Here is a 20,525-nt window from a genome sequence, read left to right on the forward strand (position 1 = left end):
TTATATTCCAACTTTCAGAGGGAGAGATTTCTCCAGCACAGTAGATTACATCTTCACGTCCGTGGAACTATTAGATAAAGTTATCCAAGCAGGAGTAGTAGAAACAGCCTTTGGAGACCATAATGCATTAGAACTCAGCTTAAGAATGGGCCCGATCCAAGCACCCCCCCCGCACCTTGGGAGCAAGAGACATTACGACATCAACAGACAACCTCAGGTTAAAGTGGAAAGGGGTGAACTGCGGACCCATTATGGACATAATTATAAACAATCATCAACCAACAGTTGCCTCCTGCTCACTCACCGATGGGAACCACCATAGGATAATCAAAGACTTTGCAAATCTGTGCCATGTTATTAAGACTCTTCTGACAGTCCCCCACAGGAAAAATAACGACGAACCTAGGTGGTTCGACAGTTGTTGTTCAGCGGCAAATAAGGCTCTTCGCAAGGCGTTAAACTCCAAACCGAGGAACCAAGTAGATGTACGGTCCGCCAGGCAAGCCTACAAAACAGCTATAGGGACAAGGAAGGCTACCATGGTAGAGGAACATTGGAATGAACTATCAGTTTCCGCTGCTGTGGGAAATAGTGCAACTTTTTGGCCCGCTGTAAGGAAGATGCGGGACATGGGGAAACAGTTGTCACCAATCAGTTGCACCATCTCAAGTCAGCATTGGGAGCAACATTTCTCCAAAATATATGCTAATCCCGCTGCTCCCGTAGAAGACCATAATTACGACAAACTGAGCTCACTTGATATAACCCTGGGGGAGGTCGTTCTGGCCATCAACCAAAGCCTGGGGAACAAGGCGCCAGGGCCGGATGGCTTCCCAATTGACTTAATCAAACACAAACCAGAATTTTGGGGGCCTTTTCTGGTCAATGTTTTCAATAGTGTACCGATGGGCGCCATTCCTGCCACCTGGTCCACAAGCACAATAGTGCCTATTTACAAAAAAGGTGAAAGATCTGACCCTGCAAATTATAGGCCCATCTCACTCTTAGACAGCACCCTGAAAATTTTGGGCCGGGTGTTGTATAACAGAGTGAATGATTGGGCCGAAGAAACAGGGGTGCTGGACAGATGTCAGATGGGCTTTAGAAGTAAGGTCGGGACAACAGAACAATGCCTGAATCTCAATCTTATAATAGGCAAATATACCATAGCCAAGGCTTCTCCTATCTACCTAGCCTTTATGGACTTGTCGTCCGCATTCGACCTAGTGAATAGGTCGAAACTGTGGGCGACACTTCTCTCCTATGGCCTTGATGAACCCTTGGTACACTTTCTAGCCTACCTACACGTGGACACTAAAGCCCAGGTACGAATTGGAATGGAGGGCGAAATCTCGGGGGCAATTAAGGTAGAAAGAGGCGTCCGACAGGGGTGCGTTTTAGCACCCCTGTTGTTCATCATCTACATAAATGGACTGAGTGCCTCCCTGAAAAAGACGACAACGGATGTCCCGAAAATCCAAGGGAACCTGCTACCCGCACTCCTCTATGCAGATGATGCGGTGATCATGGGCCTAACACCGAATGCTCTCCGTGCTCTGGCCAAGAGCTTTGCACATTTTATGGGGAATCTGGACCTGAAGGTGAATTTTAAAAAATCATTTATCATGACTTGTGGGCCAGGGGCCAAACAACTCAACTCCATCTCGATTGGACAAGAGAAGTTACACTCCACCAAATCATTCCCCTACTTAGGTATGGTCTTTGCTGCGAACGGCCTGTGGAGTGGGCATCTCGCCCACGCCACAGGCAAGTTCTCAAAGGCCATAAACTCAATCCTTGCCTTGCCGCAGCCAAAAAGGTCAGAAACAACTGAGTCAATTGTGAAAATCTATAAATTGCAATGCGTCCCGGTCGCAACCTATGGCGTAGAAATTTGGGGGATAGTGAGCCCATCTAGCCTGCAGACAGAAGAAAACCGGTTATGTAGAAAACTTTTAGGAGCTCCAATTTCCTCTTCCGGGTACATCTGCCATGCGGAGCTCAACTTGCCCTACATAACCGACTTCATTGCCACGCGACCTGCAATATTTTGGTTGTCCATTTGGGCTAATGAACGTGCTACCTTAACACAGGAAATTGTGTCCGAATGTCTAAACTGTGACAAAGGTATGAGCATCCCGTGGCTTCGGGCAACAAAGGAAAGCCTAGACAGCACTGGTAAAACTCATCTCTTTAACGATCCTTCCCAGATTAAGAGCACGGACAAAAAGGACATACAAATCGAACTCTATGCCCTCTTCAGGGAAAAGAGGTTGGAGATAGAACTACAAAAACAAACTGTCAAATCATATGTGATCAATATAAACAATGACTCATCTCCACAACAAATACCTCTATACCTAAGACTCCCTATGACCAACTGGGAAAGGTCGCTATTATTTCGCCTAAGAGCTGGATCTATAAAATACTCACTCTGCTTTCCCATGGGCCACAGCACGATGAACTTTGGACACGAGCTAAGCCCCTGCCCTTGCGATGGACACAGCAGACAAAATGACCTACATTTCTTCTTTCATTGTAAATTTTTTATGAAATATATCAAGTGGTTTTTAGCTCCATATTTTAAAAAACAAAGACCAGTTTCCCTAACTCAATCATATCTCATGTTTTTAAAATTAGAAAATGATGAACTGATTTTTCGTGCAAGCTCATTTTTGAAAGTCATCTTTTATGCACGGAAATCTATGGAATCTCCCTGAAATGCTCACGCGCCTAAAATGCCTCCCTTGCAATCGCACTTTACCTAATTGGAATGCACATTGGAACGCACTTTAATAACCTGACTTTGATTGTTTACATCAATATTTGAAAACCAATTGCAGTTTTTTAACTATTTTATGGAAATTGTGTAAATTATTTTTAAAAGATGTATTTTTATGTAATATGTGACTTTCATGGATTTTTTGCAATCCGAATAAAGTTTTCTTTGAATTGAATTGAATTGAGTCCCTTGCTCACTTTGCCGCTGGATTCAAGCAAGCCGGGCTGAAGACGGCTGGAATGCCAGAAAACGGTCCTCGGAAGCTTGTTTCCGGTCCAGGGAAGACATGGCTTGGCAGTTCGGGCTGGACTGTTCCCATGAGGCACAGGGTCAGACTGATTTGCATATAGCCATGTCTGAACTGGGGTGGCAGAGTGGGCTAAAGAACGGTGATGGATTAAACCCAGATCTTTTGACTGGGTGTGAGTGTTTGATTGATTTAGATGCTCCGTCCATTACCGCCCCCTTTTGTTCCGCTTGCTGCAGAATACAGCACACTTAAAAAGAGGAAAGAATGAGGAGAATAAAAGATATTTCTCCTTGTTGACCCTCTATAGGGCAGGCATATAAATTGACACATTCCCAGATTATCCAGTCTTGGTAAATCATGGAATGCACCAAAATACATGCGTGGATGTGGGAGAACACCCACGCCCCGCCCATATAATGCATTTAACATAAGGCAGCGACTTGCTCTGCCTAGCATTACTCTAGATTTATCAAGCACCATCGAACCACGCCAGGAGGCCTAGCGTGGCTTCGTAAATTTGACTTAAGAACTGTGCTGCCTTGCTTCACCGTGTGTGACACAAGGGGAACGCAATCCTTCGATAAATCTGGGCCTGAGTCTCTCTGTACTTGGGGATACTCAGTCATTCCAGATGCCGGTGAAGCTTGGAAGGTGGGGGTAGAAATCCTTCCGGCAATGCTTTCGGGCAACCCTAATGAATAGTCAGAGGTCCAGGAAAAAGAAGACCCAAACACTCTCAGCCTCAGGAGCCAGGAAATGGAAACCTCTACATTACATTGTATTAAAATTGCGATTTCCAGATTTGGGGCCCTGGAAGCATTCTTAAGGTGACTGATGCCCACTTTTTTTGTTGTAGTTCTTTGTCACTCTGTTGATTACTGCTTCACTGATGTATCCTCTCGTCACACCCATCACTCTGTGTTTAAAGTTGGGGAATCCTGTTGTCAGCTCTCCCTTTTTTACACCACAACTGAAGAACGTAAATCACAGGAATTCCTCTGGTTTCTCACCAGCTACCAACTTCCATTACTTATCCTTGGTTGTCATGCACATCTCAGTTTTAGAATTACCCCAAAATATATGTTTGCCAACATCTCGGGATTGAATATTGTGACATGCCCCCAGAAGGGTGAACTGGAGCTCTGTTTGCTAGTAGATCCCTGTTGTTTCCAGAGACCAGGTCATCTTTACTGTAGTAGATCCATTGTCAGTTCTCGCTGCTGCTATCTCCTCTTGGCCCATTGCTGCATGTTTCTGGCAGCTCTTCTGCATTATCGCTGGCGGTGCTGGAAGTAGAAAGTTTAGGTCAGACTATCAGGACTGCTTCGAAGCAGTAACCATACGAATATATTAAAATATATCCACCCGGGCACACTTGAAATCCTGTCTTATCAATTGAATGGTTCTGCTTCCTCTTTCTGCTCAAAAGAGTTGCATAAAAAGTGTGATCCTTTTATGATGCGGCAGACCCCAAGGATGGGTTAATATTGGGCCTTCCGGTTTCCTTTACTGCCAGCAGTATGACTGTAAGGATAGCTTGACAGGATGTACGCCATCTCAAGGATTTGGCTTCACGCCTGGTTTGCAGTTTCGACAATCTGTGCTAATGTCACACAGGCCATTATTGCGGTTTCTATTCCTTTGTTTCCATGGTGCATCATGTACATATTGTGCTTTTTTTGTAAACAGAGTTGGCGTTAGAAATGTTCCTGTTCTCTAGCTCAGGATTGTTTTTTACTTGTTGCATATAATATGTTGTCACTGTTGCTTATGGTCACTTGAGCTTTACCGCCCCCCTCTCTCTTTCTGTGTTTTGTGACAGCATTACCTTTTTCACATAATAAGCTGTCCGGTGAAACATTCTCAATGTCATCATGGGGTCTTCGCCTTATACAAGCTGCTCCTCTGCAGCCCTCGAGTTTGGGGTACCTCCAGTTTCTCACCACCAAGATGATGAATCTCATGGCCATTACCTTAGGTCTAAGGTGTGAGGAATGAGTGACTTTTTTGTGACACGGTATCTAGCTAGCTTTTCAAGATGCAGTGGTTGTCAGATATTCCAAGGTTTCTCCTTCTTCATTTCACTTAGAGAAGATATTACAATGCTGTATTTTCTCAACATACCTTCCTCCACTGAGGAGGAGGGTGAGACACTTTCCTCCATAGAAGTGCAAGGAGCTCTCTTTGAATATACTTAGTTTGCACCACTTCCTTTTGGTATGGGGACTTCTTTATTGTAAACCTTAGGACCACTGACAGAAGCTAATATGTCTGCCATGGCTACCATATGCCAATGGGTCTGGCTAATGATCTCCCTAAAGTAGAGTGTGGGTTTCTGTGAGGAAACAGGATTTTTGCAGGTTTCACTCAACTTTTTGCCCCCATTTATACTACTAGCTGCTGGTTTTGTGACTTTGAGAGTGCACTGAGGCCTGCTAACCAGACCTTAGTGCCAGTATTCTTACCCATTACAAAGTGTATGTAACATTGTCTATAAGGGACTTGTACTTAAGTCCCTTTTAGCCTTACGTATAAGTCCCTAGTATATGGTACCTGGCGTTCCAAGGGCATGTAAGTCAGAGGGTTTACCCAGGCTGCAGCAGTGATTGTGCCACCCTATGTGTGTGCACCAAAGTACAAAATGGCTCCAAGCCTGTCAGACTGCTAGGGCTGGTAGGGCAGTTGTCAAAATGCGAATTCGACTTTGCCATTACCACCACTAGCTAAGCCACTCTTTCCCCTTAACAATATATGTAAACCAGCCCCAAGGAAGGTCTAAGAGCCCTGAGGCAGGAACCTGTATATTAATACGGGGCATGCATGTCTATATATATGACCTTAACAGCAAAACCCCTCACATTGTCATTTTGCTATGAAAAGGTTAGCCGCCCCATTGGCTAATACAGGGTTATGGGCTGGCACCCCAGACTGGCTAACTTCTGAATAGGACTACCGAACTGGGTATTCTAAGGTATAAAATTAATTGTGGCATTAAACCCGGCCTGATGCCCAGGTATAATTTAATGTCACTATTAAAGTAAAGCAACTTTTAGAAGGTTGCCACTCTACCACCCAGAAGGTCCAGCAGCCTCACATGGGCCCTCTTCCACAGACAGCTTTCTGCCCACCTGGGGAGTAATAAGAATGACTCCCAGGCTGGACAACAATAGTTGCCCGCTGTAGGGAGAGGTGTCACCTACCCTTTGTGGGAAGTCACTCAGGGTGTTATTACAAAAGGAGGGCTTCAAAGGGGAAGTTGCCTTTGGTGAGCAAATGACGATAACACTCCAGAAGAGCTGCCTTTTGCTTAGGTATACAAAATGGGATGATAGACGGAGCGTTTGAGTAAATCAAACACTCACCCCCAGTCAACTGATTTGGGTTTAATCCATCACCATTCTTTAGCTCACTCAGCCACCCCAGTCCATCACCCCCCCCTTTTGTACCGCGTTGTTCACCATAAATTGGCAGGGTATGCTCAGACGTGAGTCCCTTGCTCACTTTGCCACTGGATTCAAGCAAGCCGGGCTGAAGACGGCTGAAATGCCAGAAACCGGTCCTCGGAAGCTTGTTTCCGGTCCAGGCAAGGCATGGCTTGGCAGTTCGGGCTGGACTGTTCCCATGAGGCACAGGGTCAGACTGATTTGCATATGGCCATGTCTGAACTGGGGTGGCAGAGTGGGCTAAAGAACGGTGATGGATTAAACCCAGATCTGTTGACTGGGTGTGAGTGTTTGATTGGTTCAGATGCGCCGTCCATCACCATCCCCTTTTGTACCGTTTTTCTTAGGTAGACAGGGCCAGAGAGGGAAAACCTGTGCCCAAATCGGTTTTCCCATTGGCGTGTAGCCTCCAGGTAGCCAGAACTCCAGGGTGGGCTACCAAGCTCCTCATAGTCAAGGAGAGGTTCAGGCAGCTTGAGAGTGGCCAGAATTGTCCACTCTGGGGTTGTCAGATACTACACATTGCTGGAAAATGATCACCAAGAAGGAGGGGACCAGGTAGCCCATTGACTAGTGACCACATTGTCAGCTTGAGTCACTTTTCTGGGATAAATATGGCACACTTGGCACCCTGTACCTCAGATCATGGCAGGTTTAGCACAAAGGACAAAGAAGGACTGCCCTGCTGCCATTGGACTCCCCAAAGAGAGACTGTGCCATCTGCTGGACTGCACCTGCTGCACTTTTGGGCTAGCGAAGTTAGCAGTGTGCCTGTGGCTCCTGGCTCAGGGAAAAGTGGTTCCCCAGCTGCAGACAATAGGAGCGACTCCAAGGGTCAGCTGACTGCCCCCCTTTAACAGCAACAGTGGCATTAAAGCTGAAGAAGCCTAAGCAGGGGAATTGGCAGCCAATTCGAGGGAATTGCTGCTGACTGCCACTGGGCGCTCAAAGAGACTGATCCTCGATGGCTAAAAGTTGTACCAGATGTCCAGGTTGGATGCCTGAGTTGCACACTAGCTCCCACTAAAGAATTTTGTCCCTTCGTTGGGTACGGAAACCAGTAGCTTAGCTTCATCTGGCCTTCCATGGTCTCAGAGAGGAGTTCGAAGGGAAGGGAAAAGTCATACCACATGACCTGTGGACCAAAGAATCACCACAAATACACCCTCATGGATCAAACCACAACTAAAGCACCTTTCAGCTTCTTTTCCTCTAGTATCTGCAGAATCAGGAACACTCTATTAAAGTCTGAGACGGTTGTGCCATAAAGTTTAGGCCTGGACTGGAAAACCCTCTGGTGGCCAGGAAACTGTCCACGTCTACTCCATTGTAAGCATGGGCGAATTTTGCGAATCTCGCGTTCGCGAATTTTGCGGATTTGCGAACTCGCAATCCGCAAAATCCGCGAATTCTCGCGAATTTGCGGATTTCTTTTTTTTTTTGGTGTTCGCGCGGGTTTCTGCCAGTTCGCGAGGGTTTTTGTACAATTTCGCAAACGCGAACTTACCTGTCGGGTTGCAAGTTTTGCGAACTTGTTGTTTCTACGTGTCCAGCCTGTTTGGGACACTCTTCTTCATCACTGCCACCCTCTGTCACCACTGCCACTCTCTGGTTCACCCATGCCACCCTCTGGTTCACCCATGCCACCCTCTGTTTCATCACAGCCCCCTCTGGTTGTCCAGTGTACATTATTGTGGCAAAGCAAAGCACACCTTCCCTGCCTCAAGTGACCTGAATTAATTTGGGGCTGATTAATGTGTCACAGAATATTTTTTTAGCTGGCACCTGCTTCCTTAGTGCTTCCTGATTAGTGATCTTTTGCACTTGCTAAGTGCTTTCATTGTTGCAAAACTAGTTACAACACCTGCCCTGCCCCAACTGACAATAATGAATTAGGGGCTGATTAATGTGTCACTGGATTTGAACTTCCAGCCTGGCTCCTGCTTGTCTCCCTTAGCTGTAATTCAGGACCTTTGTGGCATATGTGTAACTATTCTGAGGGTCAGAGCAGGGTCACATAATAGTTGCAAGTAGGCAACTGAACTCTGGAGGGGCCCCTCAGGAAGCACTACAGGAAATGGCTACTAATGATGAGCTTGAACTTTTGAACCTGGTAAGTAGTTTCAGTTTTGCTAAGATCGTATTTCTGCAATTTAGCGCTTATTCGCGGGGCGCGAAGTTGAACTGGGAAGCCGCGAACTCACGCGAACAGTGCGAGCAAGCCATAAAATCCGCTGCTCGCGGATTTGCGGATTTTGTGGGAAATTCGCGAATCTCGCGGATTGCGAATTTACTGAAAATCCGCAAAATCCGCGAGCGGAACGGATTTTCCGCCCATACTTACTCCATTGGACCCCAGACCTTCATCCTGAGGGACTTTGTCTCCCAAGCCAGATTGGAGTAGCTGAACTTACTTTCACAAACTTTTGAAAAGTTAACATGCTTTTTTTTAACCAATGCTTGTTTGCAGTTGAATTAAAAAGTGATAAAACCTTTAATAATCTGTATCTCTGGAACCCTGTATTGGATTTTGCTCATCAAGGTCTCTAAAAATTATAATTTAATTTTATAAATTGGTGTCCTGTTTCTTTCATGTTGTGTGGCTTTCTTATTTCGTTGTGTGGTACTATAAAATGCTTTACACTAAATTCCTTTGTTCAAGCCTTGCTGCTCGAAGCCACAGCTACCCAGGGTTGAAGTTAAGGTTTACAAATGAGTGTATTCCACGATAAGTGACATGGTTGCCATATAATTTACACATGTGCTCACAATTTCCCATGTTAATGTCCCGGAATGCTATGCTCACCGAATAACTGCCTCGTAGGCTGAATTTTCTCCCATGAGGTTTAACTAGAAATTAAGGGGCATGTTTATGATCCCCTTTGCGTCACTCTTGCACCACGCAATTTGGTGCAAGAGCAAATTAAATTAAAAATAAAATAAATCTTGAGTAATTCAACGCATATTGGAAATATAAAAGGCCTTAAAATCAAGAAATGGAGGGCACAGTTCCGTCAGGTATGTGATACTGTACCCAGCATGCTCAGAGAAGATCACAAATGGATGTGTAACTGTCTAAAGAGAGCAAACGTATCCAGTCAACGGCTGCTGAAAAATACAAACAGTTCCCTTCAGGTAGCCTGTTTGGGTGTATTTTACTTTCAGGCATATCTTCCAAGTGTCGAGCACCCATCAAACCTGCATACAATGACTGGGTAGAGGCCTTGATCCTTATTGTTGCTATTTGTTGCTATGCACTGCTATTTCCTTTAGAGTGAATGATGCCACCCATCCTGCACTAGAGAAGGTACCTTCACCAAAAGGAAGAGAAGAGACTTTTGGAGACAAGCAAAAAGATGAGTTTTTAAAGCCTTACAGATGCAAGAATGTTGTCAATCAGTGGAAGGTTGCATTTAAGAAAGAAAAAAGAGTGGCTGCCAGCACGGTTACAACATATCCTAGGAGGCACAAGAAGATAATTGGAGGATGATTGTAAGATCCACCTCACGCAGGAACAATGGATGAGGCAGCAGTAAAGTTTAAGTAATCTTTATTAAGATGCTAACAACAGAGACCCCATCCAGCACCAGAGACTGTCAACTGACTAGTTTCACAGTCTTCCTTAGCAACCTGGAGTTTCAAATAAGTCATTAGACAACATTCTTTTATGAAACAAGACACTACATTACCTTCCCCCAATATACAATGTAATACAGTAAGAGGTGAACAACCAATATAAAGAGATATAATACAAGTGAGAGATTAATGGGGCTTCTATACAAGGTGGAAAGTGTGAGAAACAAAAAACATAAGCACAACAAACGTGAGGACAGCATTTTAAAGAAATCAGGTTCTGATGCTGCAGAACACTAGACAAAGTCTTGCAATTTGGAAGGATGTCTGACAGCCCGATGAGGTCTAGAGCTCTTTTCTTCCGGGATAGACTCAGAGGTAGAGATGGATGAATCAGACACATTCATGGGATGACACTTGGACACCCTGCTCAGGTTCCACACCCTGGTCTTAATGACATTCTTAAAAACCTTGATAACCTTAAATGGTTTGCTAATCTTTGAACTGCCTGTACTCAAGCGCTGAGACTTCATTTTAACTCAGTCATCCACAGAAACAATAGTTTCTTTCACAGCTTTACGGTCATTAAACCAAACCTTCCTCTTTTGCATAACAAGTCTTTCCCTCTCTTTCCACCATTCCATACAATCAACATTATCATCAACCATAGATCTTTTAGAAAATACCCATGAGGGACAAACCTCAGTGTTTTCACTCTTCCTTTAAATAAAGGCAGAAAGGAGAAACCCCAGTAAAGGAATCCAGAGTAAACCTATACTCCCTGACTTTCTTTCTCATGACTAGCTCCAAGTCCATTCCTGTCACACTGCCCTGCTGTAAAGCCTCCTTCAAAACCTTTCAACAACACAATTGCTTTCAGGATGGTATAAAGCTGCCTTCTTGTGCTTAATCCTGCCACAAGACAAGAAATCTTCAAAAATGTGTAAGTGAATTGGACGCCATTATCCGATAGCAAAGAAGAAGAGAAACTCTCCCTCTCAAACATTTTATCCAAAACATCAATGACAACTGTCGACTCCACAGAGTTTGTATCCTTAATTTCCTTCCCTTGTGAGTACATATCCATACAAACCAACACGTACCGATCACATGCATTCCTTTTAACTGGACCCCGGATGTCTATGACAATGTCAGACCAAGGACCCTTAGACAGTTCTCGTTACTGTTGCACTACAAAGGCCCCCCTTATACCACTACCTGTGGTGGGGGTTCCCTTTGAAAGAGTTGGGATTGACATTGTTGGACCAATGGATCCCCAAACGGCCTCTGGACACAGGTTTATTCTGGTGGTAGTGGATCATGCCACCAGATACCCAGAAGCTATACCACTTAGGACCACTACAGCGCCTGTTGTGGCAAGAGCCCTCTTGGGAGTTTTCTTAAGATTGGGTTTCCCTAAGGAGGTTGTATCTGACAGAGGTGCAAACTTCATGTCTAGTTAGTTACCTGACTGCAATGTGGGAGGAGTGTGGAGTGAACTATAAGTTCACCAGACCCTATCACCCACAGTGCAATGGTCTAGTTGAAACGTTCAACAAGACCTTAAAGGGTATGATTAAGGGTCTCCCAGAAAAGCTCAGGCGCAGATGGGATATCCTGCTACCCTGCCTTTTATTTGTGTACAGGGAGGTTCCTCAGAAGGGGGTTGGCTACAGCCCAGTTGAACTTCTGTCTGGGCACCCTGTCAGAAGTCCATTGTGTCTAGTGAAGGAGGGATGGGAGTTACCTCTCAAACCTCCTAAACATGACATTGTAGACTATGTACTTGGTCTCATCTCCCGGATGGCTGAGTACATGAAAAAGGCATCCAAATACTTTGAGGCTAGTCAGGAATTGCAAAAGGCCTGGCATGCCCAAAAGGCTGTACTGACTGTTTACCAGCCAGGACAGAAAGTGTGGGTATTGGAGCCAGTGGCCCCAGCAGGTCTCCAAGACAAGTGGAATGGACCACACACTATTGTTGAACAAAAGGGAGAAGTCACCTATTTGGTTGATCTTGGAACTCCCAAGAGCCCCCACAGGGTGCTTCATGTCAACAGACTGAAACCATATGTTGACAGGGCAGGCATAGGCTTGCTCATGGCTACTGATGAAGGACAGGGGGAAGAGAGTGCCCCTCTCCCAGACCTGCTCTCTCAGAACCCTGATGATGGTTCAATTGATGGTGTAGCCTTGGCAGGCAGCCTCACTGACCAGCAGCAGAGTGACTGCAGACAAGTTCTGCAGGCATACAGACATATGTTTTCACTGACTCCAAGTCAGACTACCTGATGCACTCATCAAGTGGACACTGGGGTCAGTCTGTCTGTTAAAAGTAAGATTTGCAGGCAACCTGATCATGTCAGGGACTGTATCAGGACAGAAGTCCAGAAAATGAACCCTCAGATAGACCTTGGGCTAGTCCAGTAGTCCTGGTGCCAAAACCTCACACCCAAGATGGTAAGAGAGAGGTGAGGTTTTGTGTAGACTACAGAGGTCTCAATGCTGTCACTAAGACAGATGCCCATCCAATACCGAGAGCAGATGAGCTCATAGATAAGTTGGCCTCTGCAAAATATCTGAGCACATTTGATCTGACAGCTGGCTACTGGCAAATCAGGTTAGCTGAGGATGCCAAGCCAAAGACAGCATTTTCAACCCCTAGTGGGCATTATCAATTTGTTGTGATGCCCTTTGGTCTGAAAAATGCACCTGCCACATTTCAAAGCTTGGTGAACAAAGTCCTCTCAGGCCTGGATGATTACTGTGCAGCGTGATGATATTGCTGTCTTTAGTTCCACCTGTGAAGATCAACTGATCCACCTGAAAAATGTTTTGGAGGCCGTGCAAAAAGCAGGCCTAACTATCAAGGCTACTAAGTGCCAGATAGGGCAGAGACAGGTTGTGTACCTGGGCCACCTTGTTGTAGGTGGAAGCCAGGTTCAACCATTGCAGAGCAAAATCCAGACCATAATGGACTGGGTTGCTCCAACCACCCAGACTCAGGGCAGAGCTTTTTTGGGCCTGACTGGGTACTATAGGGGATTTGTCAAGGGAAATGGTTCCATTGTGACACCCCTGAATGACTTAACTTCTAAGAAAATGCCTAAGAAAGTTCAGTGGACAGTCAGCTGTCAAAAAGCCTTTGATGACCTGAAGCAGGCCATGTGCACTGCACCCATTCTGAAAAGTCCTAACTACTCCAAAGACTTAATTGTTCAAACAGATGCTTCAGAGTTGCGGGTAGGGGCTGTGCTATCACAATTGAATGAAGAAGGTCAGGACCAGCCAGTTGCTTTTATTAGCAGAAGGCTGACCCCTAGAGAGAAACGTTGGTCAGCTATTGAGAGGGTGGCCTTTGCTGGTTTGGGCCCTGAAGAAGCTGAGGACATACTCGTTTGGTACTCACTTCACAGTTCAGACAGGCCATAAGCCCCTCTTGTGGCTAAAATAGATAAAGGGTGAAACTCCCAAACTGCTCAGGTGGTCCATGTCCCTACAGGGGATGGAATATACAGTGAACACAGACCTAGGAGTAACCGTGCCAATGCAGATGGACTCTCCAAATATTTCCACTTATAACATGAAGACTCAACTGGTCAAGGTTAGTTTAATGTCCCTGCGATTGGGGGGGGGTTGTGTAGGAGAGTAGGGTCTGCTTCCTATGGTTACCCCCACTTTTTGCTGTGCTTCTCTGTTTTTTTTTTTACTTTAGTATGGCTGTGGTCCTGTTAATCAGGCCACAGCCTAGCTGTTCTCTCTCTAAATTGATACCATGTACTTTAGGTACATACCAGATTGGTTACTGGGTCACCCTTGTGAGCCCCTGTATAGTGTACCATAGGTACCCAGGGCATAGGTGCACCCTAGACCTACCAGGGGCTGCAGCATGTATTGTGCACCCCGGTTAGCCTTCCAAACTGACACCAAGGTCTGTTCTTACAGCCTGGGTAAGGTGGTGTAATCACCCCTTACTTAGATATAGTATGTCCATATTTACCTTATATATAGACACATAATAACCTATAAGTCACTACTATGGCATGCCTTGACAATCCATGAGGCAGAGTGCTTGGTTTTATGTGAGAGGGTGCTCTAGCATGAGCTGAGCCCCTCTGCAGCTTTCAGAACCAACGTGTAAGGTGTCAAACACTTTGGAATACTACCCCCCCCCCCACCAATTCTGGTGGCGGGGGTAGCATTACACCCTTGTAGAGAGAAAAGACATGTATGTTACTGCTTTACCTGGTTAAAGTTAAACAGAGCCTCAGCCGCACAAAATGGATGCTGTTGCCACAGACACGAGCCTGACCTCCTGCTGCTGGACGAAACTCCGGCAGGGGAGGCCTGGACAATAGGTTTCCTGTCCAGGGAGGTGCTGGCACCTCCCCAGACAGGCTCTTAGTGTATTGAGGCATGGAGGGCTGCCTTTAGTGAATGCTTCCAGACACTGCCTGGGGCACACAAGGTGCTCCATGCATTTCTCAATTCAAACTGGTTGCTGGGGCACTTAGCCCCATGTCTGGTATGAACCAGGACAAAGGGGAAGGGGTGTAACCACCCCTCCCAAGGTCCACCCATAGGAGGAACCTTAAAGTAAGTCCTACCCCTAAACTTACTGTAAGTATAGAACCCCAGTGCCTAGGACTTTTGATTACCCTGGATGAAACTCTGCAACATATATCCTGGACCTTCGACACTCCATTTCGACTAGAAGATGGAAGATATCTCCCTTGCGGTCAAGGAGTGACCACCCTGTCCAAACAAGCACCAACAGCATCTTTGCAAGTCTGCATTTTCAAGGCTCCCGCCAGATCCTGAAGAATCTGTGACACAGGACATAGAGTTCCAGACATCTCTGACGCTGACCTGCATTCCCAGCAAAGCTGAGACCTGTGGCGGACACGAGAGACGTGGGACTGGAACTCCTGGACATCCTGCATTTTGCTACCTGCATTGACTTCCAGAGGTATCCCGAAGTTGTGCATTGGGGTGCTTGAAGCCCCAGCCCCAAGTACCTTTTGCACTGAAGCTCAGAGGCTCACAGTCCATGAGTATCCCGTGGGCCCACTTTTGCATTCCAGCTCAACGTGTCTTTGCAGTTCCTAGTCCATTGGCTAGTGAGCCTCCAAGTAGACTAATCTTTGATTTAACTTGCTTTCCTGGTTGCTCCAAACTTGCTCTAACCTTCTTGCAAAGGAGAAGTTCCTCAGAGCTTGCTGGTCTGTACCGAAGCCAATCTCGACAGGGGTTGCATTTTCCAAGGCTTGTTCGGTCCAATCTGGATACCGATACCGCAGTCAACTAGATCCTTTGTGGGACAGCTCGAATCCAGCTCCTGGTTGTCGTCAACACCTCCTGGACCTCATGGCTGAAGAGACAAACTTCACCTTTTCACCTGAAATCACCAGACATCTGGTGGCATCTTTCTATCACCGCCCTGGTCACTGGCTAGTGGCCCAGACTCTGTCTCCTCTGCTTTCAGATTCTTCACATCTCCGATCCACCCTTGGATACACCCGGACACTTTTCCTCTGGTCGTCTGCAGCACTTCTTCGCAGCTCTCCATTGGAATCGACAACAAAACACGACACGAAAAGACACCTATGCACCCGGCTTCCCTGGATGAGGTAACATGAGTACTCCAGTGCTCCAGTGGGTCTTGACTCTCGAAGTGTCCTAGTCTAAAAGGATTCCATTGTAGTTCACCTAGAAGTGTCCTTAAATTGTAAAATTGTAGCTTTTTCATTTCCCATAAAAAGTCAATGGTAACCCAAAGCTGTATTTAGACACTGCATGCGTTTCCCGTGGGCCTCCTACATCCTAACCTTTGGTTGTTCCTAGAAGCCCCAGCGATTCCACAGGCCCCAGGATTGCTTTCTAACTCTCATGTGGTTCTCATACCAATATTTTAGTATATGGTTTTTGAGGCCCCTAGGGCAGAATGTATACTGTGCAACTTATCGTATGCTAATTAAGTTCCTTGTATTGCACTTTTACCTCTGACCTCATAAAGAGTGCAGAGGGGTTGTGTTTAGAATAAATACATATATATTTGTTATATACCTTGTGTGGTGTGCTTTCATTTGGTACTCTAGAGATTATAAATGGTAAAACAACTTGCTTAACTCATCTCCAAGTCTTAGCCTGAAGGCTGCTCTCCACAGCTACCACTAGGATAGCTTTCTATAAGGTTGACGTTATAACCTACAATCAATAAGGGTTGATTAGACTGGTGCAAGGTGCCCACTAGAATAGTGGACATCATATACGAGGCTAACTTCTCACAACCATGGGTTGTATTCTGCACTTTAATATCTTTTTGCTACAAGCCCACTTCGTACAAATTCTAACCATCCTCTCTACATGAACATCTATGTCAGGACACCAATAATCTTTCATAATTCTCTCCTTGGTTTTAACAATTCCATATGACTGGCATGGACGCTCTTCAGTAGCTGTTCCCAAAGATCACAAGGAGGAACCAACTCACTGCCCCTCAAGAGAATACCATCAACAACAGACAATTCCTCCATATTCTGTCAGAAGCCCTTCAATTCCTCACAGTAATTCATTTTTCACACCACTCGCCCAATACCATTGCTACCACCTTTTGCAACAACTCATCCTTATCCAAACACTCCCTCCATTCATTTTCAGAAACAATACCATCGCTAATCACACACATGTCAACTTCCTCCTCAAGTTCTTCACCACTGAACCATTCACCTTGACCAGGAACCACATTCACCTAATCATGGACATCATCTAACCTGGATATACAGTCAGCCAACTTGTTGGTGGCCCCAGGAAGGTAAGAAACTATAAAATCAAACTCTTGTAGAGCTACCACCCATTTTCGAATACGATGGGAAACAAAATCAATGCCTTTCCTTGAAAATACCTCCTTCAGCAGTTTATGGTCAGTTAAAACCGTGAACTTACAAGCCCCACAGAAACTCACACAATTTGTAGATGGCTCAGTGACCGAATAATTGCACTCCACAGCCCTCAAAGGTCTAGACAAGCACAAAATAGTCTTCTCCTCGCCATCAGATTTCTGAAGGAGCACTGCACCTAGACCCTTAGTACTTGCATCAGTCAATTTATATGATTCCTTCTTGGCGTCAAAGCTACCTAGATCAGGAGCATTGTTCAAACAAACTTTCAGAGTCTCAAATTCATTGCTACAAGATTTGCACCATGCAAAATAACAACCCGTTTTTAGGAGATTTCTCAAATGTCCCATAACTCCTGCAAAGTTGGGAATAAACTTATGATAGAACTCAGCCATCCCTGAGAACTTCCCATGTTCGACCTTATCTTGAGGAACTCTAAGATTGCAAATGGTATTGACCAAGGCCGGTTTTGGTTTGATGCCATTAGCTGACAACAAATGCCTTAAATACTCGATCTCTGCCACATCAAAGCAGCACTTATCAGCTCTTAAAGTCACACCCACATCACATAACCTTCCCAAGACTATTCTCATCCTGCTATCACGCTCTTTGGTGTCAACACCAAACACCAGGACGTCGTCTTGGTAAATCTTTACACCAACCACGCCCCTCAAGATTTGCTCCATGGCCCTCTGAAATACAGAGGCAGTGGAAATAAGACTGAAAGGCATTCTCAAAAATGTAAAAGTGCCAAACAGTGTCACAAAGGCTGTAAGATCTTGAGAGGTGGGATGTAGCTTGACCTGATGATAGGCAGAAGTTAATTCGAAGGATGAGAAATGCTTAGCCCCACCTATCGAGCACAACATTTCACTGATGTTGGGCAGAGGGTAATGGTCCATGACCACTGCCTTGTTGAGCTCTCTCAAATCCACACAAAGCCTGGCCTCACCATTGGCCTTGGGGGCCATAACGATCGAGGAGAGCCAATCTGTGGCTATGACTTCTTGTATTATACCATTGGCAACTAACTTGTCCAGCTTGACCCTCATGCTCTCCTTTGCCATGAGTTGTACACCCCGAACTTTAGCTACTTTAGGTACAGAACAACACTTAATTTTGATGTAATGCACATAGTTCTTGAGACATCCGAGTTTACTGTCAAACACCTCGGGAAATGCCTTGACCCATGCTTCCCACCCATCACCAACTTGACAAACAGATGGGATCACCTTCAAACACATAGGGAGACTCTCATTGGGATCTAAGAACACGTGCAAATCACGTTGATGGAACCAGCTTATAAAGGAACCTCCTTTCATGAACACATAAACTTTTACCGGGATGATCATATCCTTAAAGTCAATTGTTCCCCAAAAATAGCCAAAAAGATTAATCATTTTTCCACCATACCCACTTAGCTTTATGTCAGGTTTTGATAACTTGACCTTCTTCACAAGATATTGTTTGAAGAAGGATTTAGGAATTAATTTCACCTTGGCTGCAGTCAATGAGCATCTTTATTGGTGCATCATTAATTAACACCACCTCCATGGGACCGGCACTTCCAGATCCTTTGATTTGACAGATGTTTATTTTCTCTAGTTCCAAATTGTCTTCATAAAGATCTACTTCCCTGATCTTCTTTTGATCTTTACTCAATTTACAACACTCCGCAAAGTGACTTTTGCGGCCACAGACACTACATGTAACTTTCCAACCTGCACAACCCTTAAAATTTGCCATATGTCCAGAATTACCACATCTGAAGCAGTTACCCGAGAAAGACTTTGAGAAAGAGGGTTTTTTCTCTACCGTTACATAAATTTTGGTTCTAGCCACTTTTTCTTTATCAACCACCAATACACCATTTTCCCCACTCTTGCTCAAAGATTCATTCTTACAAATGATTTCAATACAGGCCTTAGAATGTTTGTGAGTCTTGGCTATAGAGCGTTCCTCATGTGACGAGGGAGTATCCTTCTGCCACAAGTTATCCCTGGCTTTATCGATACTTCCGCCCAACATAAATTGATCTCTGAGTCGTTCATTCAAAGATACTCCCAAATTACAGGTTGAATCAAGTTTGTGCAACTCTGTAATGTACTGTTCCACAGACTCTTCCTGTCTCTGCATCCTTCTCCCAAAGTGGTACCTCTCAAGAACAGTGCTAACTTTTGGCAAGTAATGTATATCTAGTTTTTTTACAGAGATTTCAAATTTCTTCAGACCCATTGCATCACCATTCCAGAGTTCAGGAAGGTGTTCGAAAACTTCTTGTCCCTCTGAACCCAAACAGTGCATTAAAAGGGACGTTTTCCTCTCAGCGCTGAGAGATGTACCACAATGCCTCGCATAATGGTAAAAACCTTCTTCCACTTCACCCAAGAAAGAACTGGCTCACCAGGGGAAGATAAAAAGAAGGGAGGCGCAGGTACATTTTGCATTATGAGATATATGTTACAGAAAAAGGCTTCATTCTCAAAATCACTGAAGAGGAGTGCACAACAGACTAGTTGTGGAAATTAAGTTAAAGCCTAGTAGATGAGGTTATATGGAAGTAAATAGCTGTGCACATCAGAGCAGACACTTTCACATGTAATAAATAAATACAAATGATTAATAGCAAAGCTGCGTGCATCAGCACACATATTAAAGAAGTATATTAACTTGAAACAGAATGCGGATATTCTGTGCGCGTCAGCGCGAGTTTGACAGAACAGTGTACCACCAGGAACTAAGTTGATAGGCTGTGCGCGTCAGCGCTGGTTGGTAGAAATGGTAGAAATACTCTGACGCACATTGAGCCCAAACAAATATGGCGCTCGAAACAGGATGACGTCACGCGTTGGAGCTGGAAGGACACAATGAATTGTGGGTGAGTGAGTATGCGGGAAGCCTAGTTGCGAGGCAACGAGGCATAACGCACGTGACTAGGTGGTAGCACTGCAACGCTTCAACTCAAGTGACTTGGAAATGAAGATCCTTGTCTTTGTCTTCACGCATCCCTACGAGCCTCACCAGCACACCACATCTCAGCTGAAAATGGGGATATTTTGGAAAATGGAGGTTGATCTCCAACATGGGTGCAGGACACAGTAACAACGTCCGCTCTTTAAACGAGGCAAGGCAGAACCTGCTGGAAATGCAGGAGCGTCTTCCAAAGGATGGTGTGTTGAGGTCTCATGAAGGTAAGTGGGAATCCTCTTCTTGTTCTCCAGTCATCGCCAAATGTAAGATCCACCACACACAGGAACATAGGAGGAGACAGCAGTAAAGTTGAAGTAATCTTCATTTTTATTAAGATGCTAACAACCGAGACCCCATCCAGCACCGGAGACTGTCAACTGTCAATTGACTCGTTTTACAATCTTCCTTTGCAACCTGGAGTTCCACATTCCATGCATGGTCATAAGGCAACATTATTTTATGAAACAAGACGCTACAATTATCTTGGAGGTAGGGTGTTTGTGTAGTGAACAAACCTCTGTTGTAAAAGTCTAGGGTGAAAAAGATGGAATGTGCAGAGGGACTAGGATTATAGCTTTCACCTTGATGCATCTAGTATCCAAGCTAAG

This window comes from Lissotriton vulgaris, chromosome 7, assembly GCF_964263255.1.
Source record: "Lissotriton vulgaris chromosome 7, aLisVul1.2, whole genome shotgun sequence".
Classification (NCBI taxonomy): Eukaryota; Metazoa; Chordata; class Amphibia; order Caudata; family Salamandridae; genus Lissotriton; species Lissotriton vulgaris.